Source organism: Pseudorasbora parva, chromosome 25 (genome assembly GCF_024679245.1).
Source record: "Pseudorasbora parva isolate DD20220531a chromosome 25, ASM2467924v1, whole genome shotgun sequence".
Taxonomy (NCBI): domain Eukaryota; kingdom Metazoa; phylum Chordata; class Actinopteri; order Cypriniformes; family Gobionidae; genus Pseudorasbora; species Pseudorasbora parva.
The window spans coordinates 28,865,840-28,887,249 of NC_090196.1; the positions used below are offsets into that span (position 1 = coordinate 28,865,840).

At 38.5% G+C, this 21,410-nt stretch overlaps 1 protein-coding gene across 5 annotated transcripts in view; it reads right to left on the reverse strand.

Annotated features, from left to right (window-relative positions):
* The window catches only part of plxnb2b (plexin b2b), a 245,161-nt gene that overhangs the window by 57,765 nt on the left and 165,986 nt on the right, over positions 1-21,410 (reverse strand). For all 5 annotated transcript variants that reach the window (XM_067436860.1, XM_067436862.1, XM_067436858.1 and 2 more), the window contains one exon: positions 20,580-20,651. The gene's annotated coding sequence lies outside the window, so the exon portion shown is untranslated. The remainder of the gene's footprint in view (positions 1-20,579; positions 20,652-21,410) is intronic.

Below are 21,410 nucleotides of genomic sequence, written 5' to 3' on the forward strand. Positions count from 1 at the left end.
CATTCTTCAAATTAAAAAGCCAACGAAGCTCAAACCTGGGCGGCTGTTTTATGATGTTAACCTGCCATTCCCTAGAGTTCCATCTACGCTGCGAAGTGATAACGCACTCGCCCTGAGGGTTGAGTTAATTTCAGCTCTCACATTCATTTACATAAAAACCCCTGCCCTTCTATTGGCAGTTTTCATCTTTTTTCCCTTCTCCCTGCTGATCACGAAGCTCATTTATTACAAATTCCATTTCTTCACGTAAATGTAGATGCCCTTTTTAGTTCATACCCTTAAACAATTCTTTTTAATTTGGAATGGTGGCTTAAATTAGTTTGCGTTGTTTGCCCTCTTTTCGGGAAGTGGTTTGTTATTTTACTTTGTCCTAAGGACGTTTTTGCTCTTGTATGATTTGTTTCAGCAGTACTTTAGGTGAAACTCAGGTATAGATTAGATGCCTAAAGTGTGACAAATCCTGTAGAAGAATAACACTTTTTTTAACGTCTCAATTGTTTCTACTGAGAGCAAAGATATTAAATGGAAGACATTTGAATGTTTTCCTGTAGAAAAGGACAAAATAATCATAAAAGAGGTAACATCTCTTGGAAGTGAAAGTGTGACTGACCTTATAGGAGAGAAAAATCACCAATGAGACTAAATGGAAAGTAAATTGAGATCTTTGCTTCTGTCTGAATGCATGAATGAATGAATGACCCTTTTTGTAAAGTAATGAGATCTCTAATATCTCAATTGTTCTCCTTGCCGGCAAAGAGATTGAATTGAAAGCAAAACAAGGCTTTTCTTATGCTTCTGTATTCAGTATTAGAGAAAAATCCAATTTTTTAACTTTTTGTCTCAGAAAGTTAAGATAATTGAGACTTTTTTTTCTTGTGTCCAAAAGAAAAACAAAAATAACCAATGACCCTGAATGGGGATTTTGCTTGAATCTCCTGATTCTCTGATTATTTCCCTGAGGAAAAAGACCCTAGAAATCTCTTGAGTCTCCTCTAAATTTTTAGAAGAGATCAAGATTGCACTCAGATTAATATTTTCCAAATCAAGTCAATATAAACTCAAACATTTCTCATCAAAGTGTCCCAAAACCAATTGATCTAAACTGTCTTAGACATTTTTTCCATCTACTCTTTCTGTCAACAGTTGTTTTGTGCATGTTCGATGAATCTGAGAAACTTCGAGACAAAGACTAAGCTGAAATTAGAACTCCATCAACTTTCCTAAGCTATGAAAGAGCATTTAGATTTCATTTAAAGATTAACTATGAGATTGGGTTTAGAAGCACTATAGGAGCAAATACCATCTCAATGCATCTGCCTGCAGGTGCTTGAAAGGAATCATATAATATTTAACCTCTAATTTAGGATGATAAATGACAGCATTTATTGACAACGCTAGACCTGAAAGGATATTTCAGCAGCTCTAACTCAATACTGAGCTCATGGACACAAAGGAAATGGGACGTGGACATATAGATCAGTGACAGAGACTTCGCTTAAGAATCACACATATATCTTCAGGGATCCAATTACCTTGACATGCGTGTTCGTAATGCAGGACAGAAGGTCAAGACACACTGGCCTGCGTCCATTAATTCCGTTATGGCCGTCAGTGTGGAGAGCAGCCTTGGAGAAAACTTAGCCGTCTGTCTCAATTAAGGCAAATGACAAAACGCAGAATTCAGATGCTATTTGCTGGGTGTTGAGTTTGGTGGTTAAGCAAGTATAAAGGTGAGGTCAATTAGTAGCACTTTCTAGGGCAAGCACTTTTACTGCTATTGCTCATACTTAAGGTGTGCTTCTCTGAACATGAATGATAGGTCAAGCCGTGTGGTTTGTTTGGGAGAGGTTACTTTTCAAAGCAAATCACACTTACAATTTCAATTGGCGAACAATAAAACTCTTACAACCATGTCCTTACCAGACTTGATGTGACAACATATTTCACATGTTACCAGAGTTTTTTCCTAACCAGAAACCATAGGACACATTAACACCTACATAGGACACAATAGAAACCTCATAGAACCCCCTAGAAACCAAAAAAGCAATAGAAACCCATTTGAACACACTAGCACCCACATAGAACACCCTGGAAACCACAAAAGCCATAGAAACCTAGTTGAACATGCTAGCACCCACATATAACACTCTAGAAACCCCAAAGAGCACAACTAACAACCACATAGAACAACCTAGAAACCAAAAAAAGCCATAGAAACCCAATTGAACACCCTAGCGCCCACATATAACACCACAGAAACCACATATAACACTATTAGCAACCATACAGAACACACTAAAAAACACAAAAGCTCTAGAAACCCATTTGAACAACACAGGCAAGGCACGTTTATTTGTATAGCACATTTCATACACAATGACAATTCAAAGTGCTTTACTTAGAAATTGATTCAAATAATGATAACATATGCCTAAGAAATAAGTAAATCGTGTACAAATTTTTACTAGAAACAAGGATTAAAAAATGAGGTGATACATAGATCCCTATCTGCCTGATTCTAAATTTGGGTACCCCTATCTGAGGTGGAAGAGATGGAGCGGGTTCGCAATGTCTCCTGGACCTTACAAGTCGGTCCCAGACGGGCTTCGGTAGGGGACGTTACCTTTGCCCCGCAGGGCCTCCCCTTTCTTAGTCCGTTTCTTTACACCATTAACAAGCAGAATGAAGTGAAGCATACTACTCTCCTTTTCCAATCTCCTCCAGTCAGACAGCTCTAACCAAAAATAATAATCAACAGATGTATAAGAAATAGAAACATATAGTTGTAAAGAGAATTAAAAAGAATAAAATGAAGGTATATAGATCAAATAACAATAACCAAAGATAAGAACTAAGTTGAACTAAAACAGTTAAAAGAGTAAAAAGAATAAAAAGATGATGCATAGATAAGATAAGGTCCAATCAGTGGGACGTACAGTGGCACAGTGCTCATTCAGTAAATGCACAGCTAAACAGATTTGTGTTTTGAGTCTGGATTTAAATGTGGCTACTGTTGGAGCACATCTGATTTGAGTGAACTCTTGGTATTTTTACCTGACTTGCTTCTGCTGATCTGAGTGATCTGTTGGGTTTGTATTTAATCAGCATACGGTATCTGCAATGTATTGAGGTTCTAGGTCATTGAGTGATTTATAAACAAGTAATATCACTTTAAAATCCATCCTAAATGTAACTGGAAGCCAGTGTAAAGACCTGAGGACTGGTGTGGTATGGTCATATTTTCTGGTTCTGCTCACAATCCTGGCAGCAGCGTTCTGTATGAGCTGCAGCTGTCTAATGGTCTTTTTTGGGAAGGCTGGTGAGAAGACCATTACAATAGTCCACCCTGTATGCTGAAAGCATAGCACCCACATAAAACACCATATACACCCCCAACACCCAACCCAGAACACATTAGCAACCACACAGAACAACTAGAAACCACACAAAGCCCTAGAAACCCCTTTAAAATAACCCACCTATATAAACCACACTGAACACCCAAGAAACCCAATAATACACATTGGCAACCTAACAGAACACCCCAGAAACCACATAAAGCCCTACCTAGACACCCCTTAGACCACAAAGAACATACTAGCACCATAGGGAGCTTTTAGAACACCATATAAACTACACTGAACACCCTAGAAACCCGATACACACATAAAGCCCTTGAAACATCTAAGAAAAACATATGAACCACATTAAACCCCCACAGAAACCCTCATAAAACACCATAAATAATTCATAATTCAAAACACCCTATAGACCATTTCAGAATGTTTGTAAACAATCGCCTCAAGATACTTCCGGGTGGCAGAACGCGAGCGGCTTCTACTGACAAACTGAAGAGATCAGCCGGCTACTGTAAATAGTAACATAGTTAAGGACATTGCTGTTGTTTAAAGTTGAAACTATGACGAAAACGTGTTGTGTTTTCGGGTTGCGCCGTCCGATATACAGGAAAAGGTGTAGGATTTTATCGATTTCATTCAGAAAGAAGTAAATATATGCAGCAAAACCTGTGGGTGAGGAGGCTAAAGCGAGTGGACGTCGTCAAAAGTGGCGCTACAGAGAAGTATTCTCAAAATGGTCCATCTACAAAATCATAGCAGAGCATAATTATCTTCAGCTGGGGAATTTCGAGACTAATATTAGTAAACTTTAGATCTCTTTTAACCTCTTACGATTCAAAGATCATACGGCCTCAGATTACTATTGTTCAACATTCACTGCTCATCACACATTATCTGGACAAACTCAGTATCATCAGAAAGATTAAAGACTCCAGCTTTGATATTTGAACACTGTTTATGATAAAACTGGGTTGCAGTGACATTCAATTCTTAATTTATGTCAGGAGTGCATTATTATCGATCCGTTATGAACGATATTTTGAATAGATTATCAGACGCACTTTATTCTCTCGTCTTCACTGGCTCATTTGTGTTCACAGAGATCGCAAAGAACAGCTTTCAGTTTAGCTCTTAGTTTAAAAGTCCTCATATTTGGAGAAATATTGACATATCACGTTTGCAAAATATTTCGTCATACAGAATACCATTTCTATTCATTTCTCACGGAATTATTCGATATAAAAGAGTTAAAACATGCGCAGACCTCTCTCCTACTGTCTCGGACATTTCCTCATTCTGGCTCGAACGGGCCTATTCTAAATTTCTACGCGTGAAGAAGCTAATAAACACATGATAACTATGGAATAAGGTTTTTGTGTGATTGTTCATGTGATTTCGGCTATTTTATATCAATAATGGATGTTTACATGACTGCTAACAGGTGTAGTGATTAGTTCCATATAAAATTATAAATATAACATATTTTAACATCGGGAGTTTGTGAGATATTGCAGATGCCACGAGTCATTAAAGTGGATCATTGCATCAAATCAGCTGGGAAACAGCATGACTGCACCGCGAGCCGGCCGCAATCACACAAGGTTTCGTGTTAAACACAGACACCGGAACTTTCAATGTTGCTGCTATAGCTTCAGATACAAAAAATAAAGAAAAAATGTGTGCAAAGGATTTGTTGAAAAGCAGAGAACAGGGAAATAGACTATCTACGATAGCCTAACATATTGTAAGTCAAACAGCAACAGTCACTAAAATAACTACTCAATGGTAGGCTGAAGCTCATTTAAAAATTGTGGTATTAGACTAGCACTACATCTACTAGACCAAGGTTAGGCATTTCATGTATTGCTATCTCCTGAATTAATTAATCGGTCCCTCAATAATCATGTTAACTATGTCTGAATACTAGCGTTGCCATAGGAACGCTTCGGCTTTTGCCACCCGGAAGAACGTTTATTACTGTTGTGACGTCATGGTGAATTGTCGTATAAACTGAAAAGAACAGTGGTAACCATCCAGAACACTTTAGAAACCCTCAGAACACCCTAGTGAAGAACCAGAACACCTAATAATCGTAGAAACCACATAGAATGCCATAGAAACCCCAGAGAACACCCCAGCCAACACTCAGAACACCACATGCCCCCCAAAACACTCGTGACCCTAAACACTCTAGCAATAATCCCTAACCCCCTGGAAACCCCATCCTAACAACCTACCAGAACTCCCTAGAAATACAAGACTGATGTTTTTCACAGATTACATACATGCTTATTACACGGCTCTGTGAAATACTTGATTCTGATTGGTCAATCACGCATTCCAGCGGTATGTTATTCCCATATAACAACCGCTCATCCGGGTACTACGAGTTATCTTGACCGGTACTACTTCTAGACTATGCTTAACGCTGACGCCATCTTGTGGCTTAAACAGCCGTGGGTTACAATGGAAGACTTCAAGGCAAGTTTCCTTTATAAAGTTTTTAATATAGATATTTTTCTTACACAAACGAATCGATTCGAATCAGAAGGCTCTATTAACCCATCGGAGGCGTGTGGAGCACGATATTTGACGGACAGCTTTGTTTTTTATGGACTTCAAACACAACAACTGCTTGGATTAACGTTAGCCTGGACTTTTTAAATATAACTCCGATTGTATTCGTCTGAAAGAAGAATGTCATATACACCTATAATGACTTGAGGGTGAGTAAATCATAGGCTTGGTTTCATTTTTGGGTGAACTAACCCTTTCAGCATTCATTTTCAACATTTAGCAGCAATAGATAAAGGCTTAAAGCAGGTTGGAACTGTTTTTAGTCGCGGAAGCTTTGCATAAGAGCTAATAAAATATTTAATCTCAAGACAATATTTTGTGTCTAATTTATTTGAGACTAGTAGCCGTGTAATAAGCGGGATAATGTACACCCAGCCGGTTGTTATCGCAGAATAAACCCCTTCAGAGTGATGCAAGAGTCCTCCGCTTCGCGTCGGGGTCCTGATCACTCTGTCGGGGTTTATTCTGCGATAACAACCGGCTGGGTGTACATTATCCCTTATTTAATAACGTAATATCTAAGGTCAAGTAGAAAATGACAGTTGTTTTATTGAGCAAAAGCTGATTTTTGATATTATCCGTTTTGCTGTAAATACATGATTGAACATGATGATCCCAGCACGCAGCATACATTCCCACCGACTACAGTGCACAGAGGTCTTATGAAACGAACAGCTGATATCTGGGGCGAAGCAGTTTCTTGGCTGAAGGGCGGAAAAATAAAAAGGCTCCGCGCTCCCTTGTTTGAGCACGATGAAAGACAAAACCCTTTTTATTAAATCATGTAGAGGGAAACTTTTGTCTGACACAAACTTCTTCGAGAGACAGAGTCTTTAAACTCTGATTAGGGCGACCGAATTCCTGCTCAGTCTCTCTCATTGTACTGCATGTAGCTTCAAAGATTCATTTGCTTATGCATGCAAATCGCTCACATCCAGCCCCAAAAACCGTCTGTTGCCATACAAATTCCCTCAGATGTGCGGTTATAGGTCATCGCATGTGAATCCGGTCTCCTGTCCCCGTGCGGCGGGCTCTTTCATCCATCACACGCGCCGTTAATCCGGCTGCTAATCCTAAAATTTGCGCAGGATCAAAGTCCTGCGGCTCGACATCACGCAATACCGCCGCAGCAGGGCTCAACACCGAGCGGCTCAGAGCCACTGCGGCCCGCTCCGTCAGGACACAGAGCCTCATCAGAGTTACACTGAGGTGCCCATGGATAGCGAACTCCTTTTAATTTACCTGACAACAGAAATGTGGTCTCAAAACGTATTAATAAATAATAACGAAACAAGTAATGCACTAATGAAGCAAAAACATCTGGAGGAATCCAAGCAGAGAACCAGGAGTGTTAAATTATAACTGTACTGAAGAACAGAGGGGTTTACCTCCAGGAGAGAGACAGAGACACAGAAAAGAAGACTCATTAGCGTAGGTTTATTATTGCCTGAGAGAGATAATCCCGTTTTCTCCTCAGTCAGGCGAAGGAACAAAACAGCTTCAGCTCGGCGCTGTATTACGAAACAGGCGTCTGCAGGAAAAACGGCCTTGTTAGATCTCGCAGGCTCTCAGATTCACTGCCTGACGCTTCAAGGCAAGTCCACACGTGTCTTTCACCTGCGCCACTGAAGATTACAGGAGACCGTAGGGTGCAAGCTGTCAAATTCACACAAAGCCACGTCTCAAGCAGAACGAAAGGACCCAAAGACAGAATGGAGTTATTAGAGGTCTGCACAGAAAACTCATGTTCGTTAAATGTGGTAGTAAACATGCTCCAACATCTGAAGGCAACTAACACAATGAAAAAATTATAATAATAATACAGAAAAAAAGTTATAAAACACTGTCAGAAAAAAAAGGTACATTGCTGTCACTGGGGCGGTATCTTAAGGTACAAAACCAAAAAGGTACTAACATGTACCTTAAAGTACTGATATGTACCATTTATTAGGGTGAAGAAAGGTACAAAGATGTACCTTTTCACTTTTATACCTTAGGCCCAGTGACAGCACTGTACCTTTTTTTCTGAGATTGAAGAGATATAGAGAGCGAGAGAGAGAGAGAGAGAGAGAGAGAGAGAGAGAGAGAGAGAGAGAGAGAGAGAGAGAGAGAGAGAGAGAGAGAGAGAGAGAGAGAGAGAGAATTCCTTTGTCATAGTCTCTGTTTGTCTCTATGTTCGGCAGCAGCATCTCTACTAATAGTGCAGAAAATATTTCTACAGAAATATTGGTGAATAAACTAACTAACTAACTAACTAACTAACTTACTAACTAACTAACTAAATAAATAAATAAAAATAATTAATAATGAAAAATAATTTAAAAGCTTAAAGTTTGAAGGTTTATAAATAATAGCTTATCAATAAAAATTTAAATAAATACAAAAATAAACATAAAATAAACGTAACTAATCACCTTTTTTAAAACGTTTCAATAATGTCAAAAGTAGTCCAAAATTAAATAAAGAAAAAAATTCTACAAAAAAACCTTTCTGTCTAAATAAAAAATGAAAAGTTGAAAATTTATATAAACGTATAATAATAATAATATTAATATTAATAACAATAATAATTTTTAACTAAATAAAGTTGCTCTCAGAGGTTTATAAAGAATGGTTTATCTAAGCAAAATTAAATAAATAAATCAATAAACTGAACAAATTATTTTTTAAAGTTTGAATAATGCTAAAAATAGTCACACACACACAAAAAAGTATATATATTATATATAAAATTATATATATATATATAAATAATGGCTGCAAAAGATCTAATGAAATAATGGTAACTGTCTGTCTAAATAAATAAAAAATGGAAGAAAAAAAAATGAAAAAGGTGAAAATGCATATAAATGTACACTAAAAAATGCTGGGTTAAAAACAACCCAAGTTGGGTTGAAAATGGACAAGCACAGAAATTGGGTTGTTTGAACCCAGTGAATGAACCCATTCAAACAACCCAGTTTCTGGGTTTGTCCATTTTCAACCCAACTTGGGTTGTTTTTAACCCAGCATTTTTTAGAGTGTATGCTAATGCTAATCGGGTCAGGTGTTTATAGTTTAAACCGACGGGATTGTAGCATTGGACAGTATAGAACCAGATGAGTAATTCATGTTTGATTTGTTTTTTTATCCTTTACTCAGAAACGATTGTTCATTGTCAACATTTATGAGTACACTAGCATGTAGTTTACAGCTTCCAAGCCAACAGACATGATTTCAGGGGGTTTTCATAAAAAGAAAGAAAATGAAGAGCACAATAACTAAATGAAATCATAGGGCTGGATGGGGTCCGCAGCGGGTCTGAAAGTGCACAGTGAAGTTCCTGTCACAGCCTCCATTGAATTTCCATATGAGTGATTATCCCGCCCGGCTCTTCATTTATTTTCATTTGATGGAGCGCGCAAGCGGTTCTCCATGGTGGCGGGGCCAGCGGTGAGAGCCATTAACAATCTGGCCTGAGAACTAGAAGTGGCAGGAGCGCTCCTCTGCTGTGTGCGCGCCGAGCCCATCCACGTTTGGGCTCATCTGACCGTTTATTGTTCCATTCAACGCTGCTGCCAGATGTGTTCCCGCACACACACACGTCTGCATGTCAGGATTGGATCCAGTGCTTACTGGTCCTGTTTGCACCTTCTGGCGGAGCCGAGTGTCCGCTGGGATCGCAGAGATTGTTTGTGGACGGCGGACACAGCTGGCCCAGGCCAAACAAGATTAAATATGGAACGGTGGAGAGAAATTCTCCACCAATCCCATTCGATTATCCGTCCATCCTTTCAACCGCGCCTTTCTCTCTCCCTCCGATTTCTCATTTCTTTTCCCCTCATTTTTCAGTCACACCCTTCGAACTATTGTGACGCCACAGTGAATCTATTACACACCTTATTGTCTCTAATGAAGTAGCTTTGCATCCATTAAGTCGGTTGAAGCATGAAGCCTGATTCTTTTAGTACGGCTCCATTTCACAGAGAACAGAGAGGAGTTGCTTTCATTTCTGGCTTATTGATGGGGATAATACTAATATGATGAGAAATTCTGTCCGAATAAAGGTAAAAGCCTGAATTAATAAATAAATGTAAAAAAGTGCAAATAAAGACTAATAAAAGAATGAATGAATGAATGAATGAATGAATGAATGAATGAATGAATGAATGAATGAATGAATGAATGAATTAATTAATTAATTTTCTGGTCTGAATAAAGGCAAAAGTGTGCATACGCGTGCTATTTTTGTAGGGACTATCCATAGAGGTAATGGTTTTTGTAGTGAACAAACTGTATATTCTATCCCCTTACACTAAACCTACCCATCCCACAAAACTTTACATTTTTTAAAGAACTGAGGGGGGTTGAGTTTGGCCCCTTAGTTCCAGTGAAAGGAACTCTTAATGCTTCAGTATATCAAGACATTTTGGACAATTTCATGCACCCAAATTTGTGGGAACAAAAGGGCGAATGGCCCTTTCCTGTTTCAACATGACAGTGCACCAGTGCACACAAAGCATTGGTCCATAAACACATGGAGTTTTGTGAGGAGGAACTTGACAGTCCTGAGCTCAACCCGATTGAACACCTTTGGGATGAATTAGAGCGGAGACTGAGAGCCAGGCCTTCTTGTCCAACATCAGTGCCCGACCTCACAAATGCGCTTCTAGAAGAATGGTTAAAAATCCCCCCATAAACACACTCCTAAACCTTGAGGAAAGCCTTCCCAGAAGAGTTGAAGCCGTTATAGATGCAAAAGGTGGACCATCTCCATATTAAACCTTACGGATTAAGAGCGGGATGTCATTGAAGTTCATGTGCATGTAAAGGCAGGCGTCCCAACACTTTTGGCAATATAGTGTGTGTGTGTGTGTGTGTGTGTGTAAAAAAGAACTTATTTAAAAGCCCAAATAAAAATAAAAAAATCAATGGCACTTGATTAACTAATGACACACAATGATAATTACACAATTTTGATTGCATATTGCACAGCGTAGGCAGTATAGAGAGTGACCCAATGCGGTACACACTACTATTCCTTTCCAAACACAGCAGCAGGAGAGAGCAAAAGAGGGTTTGGCTTGTGAAATTTCATTTGGCTTGTGAAATCAGGGTCAAAGGTCAGAGACAAGTAGTGTGTGTATGTGTGTGTGTGTGTGTTTGTAGACTCTCCCAATCATCAGAGCGTGCCTGTAACACTTGTGTGCTTTAAACCGGGCATCAGCATCTTCAGGCGGAATGTCAACACGACGAGAGCAGGAGAAATCGGATTCTCCTCCCGCTGGCTGCTAAATAAATAAAGCCAATAAAAGCTTTACAGGTCACTGACAGTGATACACACCGCTGCTCTGCTGGGACACAACGACCTAGAGTCTGTGTGCGTTTATAACTCTTACATACCATAACATATCAAACATTCACTGATTTTACCAGGCATAATAATCATAATAATGCCACAATTCTCAATATAATATTTTTTTCGGTTTTGCATTTAATTTACTATTTCTATTTCTCTCCGTTTGAAATATTTATCTCGGTTTATGTCGGCTCTGTTTGAGTGTGCCTGTGAGTCTACGCGCTGATATAAGCAGATATCCAATCATATGCACTAAAGTTAGGAGTGTTTAGCCGCGTTTTAAAGCCTTACCGGTTTAACATTTTCATTCACGTTTTACATGTGCTGAACGTGCACGCCTGTCAAACACACGTGATTACTGGACTAAGTAGTCATACTGCGCTAATACTGTCAAATATACACAAGGTTAACATATATAAACACAGTCGGTTATGTCTAAAGTGAAAGTAAAATCGCCGGGTCTGTATATGAGATGCGTGCAGGTCTGTACATTGACAGCAGCTCAGCCTAGTGAACTCCTGTCCTTAAAGGTACAGTTCACCTCTAAAATTATGTTAATAAAACAAAAGACAAAGAGAAAATCACTCACTGCTCTTGAATAAAGTATATACAGTAGCTTTTAATCAATGTATATTGAAGACTATGTAGTTTTAATTTTAGCCTACTTTTATTACTTCAATTTCATACATCAATGCTAATGTACAGCTCTGAGCTGCCACTGTAAATCTTTATTTTATATTATACAATACACTAGGAATGTGTACTAATAACTTTCTGTTCTGTCGCCTAAGAATAGAAAAAAAAAGCAGCAAAAAAACAAACCGAACTGAAAACTGTGGTTAAAAACCGAGGTATGTACTAAACCGTGGACTAACTGTATTGTTGCAACCTAATATTAATAATAGCAGAGGGATTCACACTTGTATGCTGAGCATGCTGCAAAACATGTTTTTCTTTCATTAGTATCTGTGTCTTTTCCATAAAAAAACCCTAAATTGTGGTTTAGAGCTTTTGTAGTGTTTTATGCACGTTTGGTGGTTCTGCTCATTCTGATTTTGGAGTCTCCGACAGCACAAAACGCTCAACGCTCCTGAGCTGTCAGTCAAAGAGCCGCTGGGTAACTGCAATACAAACACAATTATCAGGCTGTGATGGTTCTGCATTACAGAGCCACCCGAACTCAACAAATCCCCCTGGTCTCTACACACTAATGAGAGCCTTTAACTAGCACTGAGACACAGAGAGAGAGAGAGAGAGAGAGAGTGAAATACATTACTGCAGGACAAGTCTGAGGGGTCTGAATTTAAACTACACGCATTCAAATAGAGCACTTTCAGTCTTAAGGCTCATTCACACAGAGGATGATCATTTCAACAATAAAAGTAATTGAAAAATCATTCTGAATATAAGAATAGCAGAGTCCACATTACAACTATAACAATAAAGGCACAGAAGAACAATATCCTTGAATTCACTTTCAGAACTATTTTTTGACAGCTGTTGAAGAGCCAATCAAAATCCAGAGCTTGGGCATTTAAAGCGCCAGAGAATGTATGGATGGACGGATGGATGGATGGATGGACGGTGATATACCATTTTCAGGTCTCTCCAGAGATGCTCAATTGGGTTTAAGTCAGGGCTCTGGCTGGGCCATTCAAGAACAGTCACAGAGTTGTTGTGAAGCCAGTCCTTCGTTATTTTAGCTGTGTGCTTAGGGTCATTGTCTTGTTAGAAGCTGAACATTTGGCTGAGTCTGAGGTCTTGAGCACTCTGGAGAAGGTTTTCGCCCAGGATATCCCTTTACACCCCCACAGCATTATGCTGCCACCACCATACTTCACTGTTGGGACTGTATTGGACAGGTGAGGAGCAGTGCCTGGTTTTCTTTTCTTTCCTAATTAAGTCCAATCAGTATAATCAAACACAGAGCTGGACTCAAATGAAGGTGGAGAACCATCTCAAGGATGATCAGAAGAAATGGATCACACCTGAGTTAAATATATGACTGTCACAGCAAAGGCTCTGAATACTTAGGACCTTGAGATATTTCAGTTTTTCTTTTTTAATAAATCTGCAAAAATGTCAACAATTCTGTGTTTTTCTGTCAATATGAAAATATGATGTGTGTACATTAATGAGAAAAAAGAACTTAAATGATTTTAGCAAATGGCTGCAATATAACAGTGACAAATTTCAGGTGTTCTGAATACTTTCCGTACCCACTGTATATAAACAGACAGATGATAGATGGATAGATGGATGAGTGATTATACTTGGAGATATAAAAAACAGACAGGTGATGGATGAATGGAGATATATAAACAGACAGATGATGGATGGATATATAAACAGACAGCTGATGGATGGATGAATGGAGATATATAAACAGACAGATGATGGATGGATGGATGGATGGATGGATGGATGGATGGATGGATGGATGGATGGATGGATGGATGGATGGATGGATGGATGGATGGAGATATATAAACAGACAGATGATGGATGGATGATGGATGGATGGATGGATGGATGGATGGATGGAGATCTATAAACAGACAGATGACGGATGGATGGATGGATGGAGATCTATAAACAGACAGATGACGGATGGATGGATGGATGAGATCTATAAACAGACAGATGACGGATGGATGGATGGATGGATGAGATCTATAAACAGACAGATGATGGATGGATGGATGGATGGATGGATGGATGGATGGATGGATGGATGGATGGATGGATGAGATCTATAAACAGACAGATGATGGATGGATGGATGGATGGATGGATGGATGGATGGACAGAGAAAAATACTCTGGCACAAAAGTTCTATATTCAACAGATTTTCATTCATCTATAGTGCTGTAAAGTTCTGCAACAAATCATGGGATGAGTTTAAAGAAAACTATGTAGCATTTCTGCACGCCACTGATAAGCATGACACACTTCAGGGCGACAATAGCCTTCAACTGAATCCAGCCAGTGTCGTGTCCTGATCCCATTCACCCGCTCCCTCTCTCTCTTTGTAATTACCAGCACTACAACTTTGACCAATTAAGTTCATATGCAACTCACACACCTAAAGCAAACGCCTCACCACACACACCATTACGAATGTATGCAAATGAAGATTCACGCTCACGAGCGCCGGGGACTAACACCACGATTTGGAGAGAGCAGCAGTTGATTAGCTCCGTTGAGACAGGCCTGACCTTTCCTTAAGATCAACATACATGCGTCTGCGCTTTTACAACATCCCTCTCCACGAAATGTCACCGCTGTAAACGAGCAGACACCCGCCAGTCCACTCACCCGCCGTCCGGGTCCTTTCTGTCCCCTCAGCACTTCTGAAAGTCTCCGGCCAGAAAAGCACAAACTCCAACAAAAGCGGCTCAACACAGAGAGGTCAGATGCAACATCGCATGCTTTCCTCCTATACTGAGGTGATTCTTGTGGGGGTTTTTTTGCACAGGCCAGCGATTCTCGCACACGTTTATCTCTCGCACACCTGGTTCGGGCCAGAGCAGGTGTCATAAGGACAGTGGCTACCGGTCACGCCTGACCCCTCTTGTCATCATGTGCTCTAAAAATAGCGCTTCTGCTTCCCTCGGCAGCGCTATAAGTAGCGAGCGCGCATCCAAACAGACTGACATCTGATCCTTAATTATATTTCTCTCCTGCTTTGGTGCTGGTGGGATTCATATCACATTAGCTATGCTTTAGCGGCTGTCCTCCCTCTCTCTGTCCATCTCTCTGTTGATCCAGTGGGCGATAGCGGCGAGTGACGCGCAGACGTGTCGGATAATTAGGTTCTGGAATCAGGGAGATGATCAGGGAACTGTCACTCACAGCAGGCGGCGGGCGACCCAGGCAGAATGAGGCTAGCGTGGTCCATCCTCCATTCAGAGAGATGATTCTTTCAGCAATGCTTTAGAAATATGTTTTAAAAAGGTCGTATTGTACATCAGAGGTTCTTGAATTCAAAGGAATAAATTGATGCCCTAACAGCTGCTTTCATTACTATTTCATAATCCGGTTTTAGCTCTCAAACTCTCACTCTCCTGTAGGATAAATTAAATACCATCTCAATTTCACACAATAATGTTATTCATTTATCAAGACAAGCAAGCATTATATTTACTATACAAGCTTTACAGTGAAATTAACAATGCATACCTGTGAAAACAAGAGAATAACTTTTAATTTGACTGTTTTATGCGTATTATTTTTGTCTTCCATCCAGGTCACGGCACCAAATGTAACCGCTCCTCTTCAACCCGTTCCAAGCGGGATTCGAACTGGGGTGTCCAGGATGAGAGGCGTCCGTGTTAACAAGGGCACTAAAGACCGCAACCACTAGCATCAGTCGCAAGCACCTCTTGAGATCAGGGGAGTGAGGTTTACACCCATAGTTCTGGCCAGCCAATCTTACACTCACCCCCCTAAAACTCACTTCCTATACGGGTCACGGCACCAAATGTAACCTGTCCAACTCGACCTGCTCCAAGCGGGATTCAAACCAGGGTCTTTGTTGTGGGAGTTGTGTGTTAACAAGGGCGCTAAAGACCGCAACCAATAAAATCAGCCGTAAGTGCCTCTTGAGGCTAGGGGAGTGAGGTTTACACCCATAGTTAATACTGGCCTACCCTACACTCACCCCCCTAAACCTCACTTCCTATATGGGTCACGGAACCAAATTTAACATGTCCTACTAGACCCACTTCCATCCAGATCCATCCAGATCCATCCATCCATCGACCCGGTCCACACCCGTTAATGTCAGTCACTAGTGTGCCTGTTGAGGCCAGGGAGTGAGGTTTACACACACTGCTCTTACTGGCTTAAGGCCGGCACAGTAGCACTTTATTTTACAGTCCTGTTCCCCCAAGTACATACTACGTACTTCTTATAGTTACTACAATAACTGGGTAATAATTAAGTACTAATCTGATCCTACCCCTAAACATAACCTTAACCCCTTACATTACATAAGTGCATTCTTAGACAAGTACACTGTAAGTGAACATACTGTAAAATAAAGTGCAACCTGTTGCTGTCACAGGGCTTGAATTTTGGTGTGGGACTCTGTGTATTGCACACAATTGTACTCATTCCCACAGATTTTGTTCTCACACCCAAAGTGTGGCACATAAAGAGATTTTGAGATTTTTCCATTGCTTATTGTGCTTAAACAGTCGAATACACACTAAAAATGCCGGTCTGGGTAAGTAGTCAGTTTCTGTTTTAAGTGAATTTAAGTAGCTGAGAATAAAAATGCATGTGTAACAGTGTAATGGATCCATGCATCAGCTCTTAAAGTGACATCAGCCTAATAAACCTGCTGGAAAATTATGAGATGATATTAAAAATATCTAATATGGCAGTTTTCCCCATGGAATCGATGTAAAAATTGTATCCAGTAAAAATTCTGAGTGGCGAGTGACTTTGGAAAATCACTAGACACACTGGCTGGTGAGAAATAAAGTTAATGCCAAGCCTCGTTGGCAACGCAATGAAATTATATGAATGTTCCCATAATAATCAATGAATGAACCATCTCCACTGCATGCTCGTTTTTGTTAATCTTCATTTCTCTCAACTGTGTGTGCTTTGGCTGGGTGAGTGAACTGGGGCACTAATAGAGTCACACAAATGTGCACAGAAGGTCATGATTTTTGTTATACAATACAATACATTTCATATTGTATACCCACAGAACACATTGGATCATTCTGTGATACTTTTGCATCTTTTTTTAAAAGCTTGATGCTATTCATTGCCATTCAATGGACGAGCGCGAGCAGGACATTTAAAAAAATCTCCTTTTGTGGTCCATAAAAGAAAGAAGGGCATGCAGCATCAGCACAACACCAGGGTGAGTAAATGATGCCTTACTTTTCATTTTAGGGTGAACTATCCCTTTAATACAGTGGCTGAACTGAGGCGGCACTTTGCATTGTAAAGGTAGAGGTTCAATATTCTTTCCAATCTCAAAATAGCCTTTCTTTGATGATATGTCCCTTTTAAAAGAAAATAAGACTTGAGGATGTGATTCAAAACGACATTCACAACTGAAATAAAGCCATCTGAGACACACCTGAGAACTCCCTTTATTGTGCTGGCATTGGTTTAAATAAGTGGTAGAATTTCCCACATGACTAAACAGCGACGCACGCCAGATTTGATCACACACATACACGTTATCCTTTCATATCTTGCCTATAAGGAAATGTTGTAGGGCTCCGGCGGGTTTGGGTGACATCAAAGCCAGGCTTTAGCCGACACGCTACTGTTAAAATCTCTCTCGCTAGCTATCAACGCTCAACCTCGGCTCAGATAACTGCACCGCCTGCCAGTTGCTTGCTCTCATTCCCGACCATTTATCTCCGCAGCCTTCTGCTGATAATTACAGCCACCCTGAGCACACAAACACGGCCGTGATTATCACCTGTGGCATCGGCCGGCTCATCCAAGCTCGGGGTCTGTCCACGGGCCACTTCCAAAATCATCACACGAGCACTCTAAGCTGCGGGGTGAGCGCCACATCCGAGGCCAAGCTGCACAAACATTCATTTTCAATTCGGTGGAGAAGGTCCAAATGGAAACTGATGATTCAATCCCTAAATGGAGTTCTAGATAAAGTTGACTTGCGCTATCTGTGTGTCTTGCTCTGCTAAGTAAAGCCAATTTCTCTGCTGCTCTGGAGTCATGAGGAGACGTCAGACTGACGGAGCAAACAGAGACGACATGCCGTCTGGGGGTTTCTTCTTTCTTTTAATAAAAGGAAGCTTAAAAACTTTTTACAGGGCTTTATCCTTTGGTAAAGCAGTACTTTGCAAATTTTTCATATGTATACGTCATATTATTTTATGCTTGTCCAAGACACAGAATATATTGATAAATACTGGAATATTATATTTAATTGTTTCATTTAATACACTATTTAATTTATTTAAAATATTATATATATATATATATATATATATATATATATATATATATATATATATATATATATATATATATAAAAACTATAATATTTAATATAATGAAATGCAATATTATATTGTATCAGTTAATTTAATTTTAAAATTTTATTTAACTAAATGCAATTAATTTATAATTTTATAATTTTCTATTTTTCATATACATGAAAAATTGAAATTAAGCACATTTCTCAAATGCAACTATAAAATTATTTTAGATAAAACATTCTTTATTTTAATATAATAAAGTACTGCATTTAATTGCTTCAATTAATATTTAATTTAATTATTTTATATATAAATTCAATTAAATATTAATTGAAGCAATTAAATGCAGTACTTTATTATATAAAAAATATAAAAATAAAAATAATGTATATATTTAAATTATAGAAAAATTTATTAAATTTCAATTGGAGACCAGATTTTATTTTTTATTTTTATTTATTTTTTATATTTTTTATACAGTGTATATAATATAATATCGGTATGTTTAATATATATATATATATATATATATATATATATATATATATATATATATATATATATATATATATATATATATATATATATATTAAACATTCCGATATTATATTATATTATATATTATATTTTATACACTTATATACGATTATATACGATACGATTATATATTATATTTTATACACTGTATAAAAAATATAAAAAATAAATAAAAATAAAATACAAATCTGGTTTCCAATTGAAATTTAATAAATTTTTCAGTTGGCTAAATTTTATTTCTGTGTATTAAATTGCATCAATTCACTAAAAATATTTTTTTTTTTTGATGTGATCAGTCACTAGAAAATGTTCAATTAGAGACATGTTTTTTTTACAGTGTATAATGAAAAGCTGTATTTTGTTTAATTTAATAGTTACATTTTAATATTGAATTTAATTATATTTAATACAATTCAATATTACATGTAAATATGTACATGCAGAATGCATAAAATTATAGCTATCAAATTAGTCTCAGCAAGACAATAGAATCATCCATTTGTTTTAAAAAACGTTTCGAATGTCATTTCCACAATACATAATTGAGATGTGCTAGAAAATAGCACATGACATTTCAGAAAATAATAATAATAATAATATATGTGTGTAATACATATAATTGTATAGTTCACGAAAGGACAGACTTGGCCTGTGATGCATGCATGGGAACTGTTTGACATTGTTAGATGACTAGTAAACTAATGAGAGTGTGAAATAAATGTGTTTTAAGGGAGTTTACTTTCCAAAAGTCCGCAGGGACAGAAAGTGCCCATAGTTGAAGAAACACCTGTCTAAGCGTTTACTCCGAAACGGTTCACATGAGACTCCTCACTAATGCTAAATGAAGCTTTATGCTAATGGAATCTCCCTTGGCGTCTCTGACATTTCTTTTAAACGTGACCGATAAATACTCAAACTCATCTTCCCACCGCCATCAATTAAACACGAGACAGTTTTGCTCTGCAGCAGGGAATCATTTTGGTTTGGATCCATTGAGAACGTCCTGAAGTTTTCAAGGATGACGCATCACGTGGCTGATAGGGGGCATCGCTCTGACAATGTGATTGATGTTACAGATACGGCTTTTAAGAGTCGCGCCTTAAAGGAAGATCACACAAAAATCAGACGGTTTTCATTTTCTCACCCTCTTGTCATTACAAATACATTTGTTGTTGTTTTTTTGTCATTGAACAAAAAAGATCACTTTAGATCATTTTTAAAATTCATAGAAAAGCACAATTGAATATGTTCATGCAAAGATAATTATGTTGCTTATGTTTAATTTTTCTGGCTTAATGACTGTATACACACACACACACACACACACACACACACACACACACACACACACACACACACACACACACACAGATATATTTGGTAACATTTAAAATAAGTAATTTATTCTTAATGTTCTTATTTTATTCATATTATTTATTTATATTATTCTTCAGCCATTTTACTATCAATTTATTTTTGAACAATACATTTAATTTTTTTTTGTAAATTATTTATTTATTTATATATGTGTGTTTATTTATGTTATAAAAATGCATATATATATATATATATATAATCATCATATATTATTATCATTACATTTAGATGCATGTAAAAGTGTCTTCTGTACTGTGCACCAGACAAGTGTGGAAAAACATGAGGGAGGGTGTGTAAATAATGACATGAATTTTTCATTTAGGGTGAACTGTTCCTTTAAGCAGAGAAAACTCCACACAGCTGTAGAGGAGCTGTTAATAATCTCAAATAGAGCAGGAAGACACTTACTTCCAAGGCAAAATTGCTTTAATTGATGCTTGACATAAGAGTGAGGAGTCTGTCTGTTCAACCTCCACGGCACTGAAAGAGAAAGAGAGAGAGAGAGAGAATGAGGTGTGTGAAACAAATTCAGATAAATCACACGGCTCCTATAATCTCCACTCTCATTCAACTCGTCATTCTCTCTTCTATAGACCTGTTTAATCTGTAATGGAGCCTGGTTAGGGAGAGAATCAATGTAAGTACCCTTATTAGGGGATTTCAGAGGCGTAAATAAGTTAGAGCCTCGCAGTAAGGGCGGGGTGGAGGCAATGAAACCTTAATGTGCTGTGTGGAGACAGTCGACGAGGCTTCTACAGCGGGGGTTAGCATTAGCTAGCATCACAGAAACACTTGGACGAGGGACTCGTACCACAAAAAAGCTGCGAGGGAGTTCTCTGGAAATCACAAAAATGTTCGATTGACTACGGACAAGGACATTTTCTCTGTGGTTAATGCACGTAGAGGCACAAAAGTTACAAAAAGTCATTCACTGAATTTTCTATCCAAAATAAAAGGACTATCCACAGATTCATTTAAACTATGTCTATTGATCACACCTAGCCTGACGTGGTCATACTCATTTCTAGTCAGAATATGAGTCTGAAACTGCTCCATTGGGCTGTGATTATGGGGCGTGTTTCAACCCAACCAGGAAAGACCTCAATTGGACAGACCAACAACCAATCAGGGCAGCGGAGCAACGCATAACGTTAGTTGTCAAATGTCAACAGAGCTCAACTGCACTGTGTTGCCAAGTCCGCGTTTTTTTCCGCGGGTTGTTTTCTGTGTCCGCGGGTT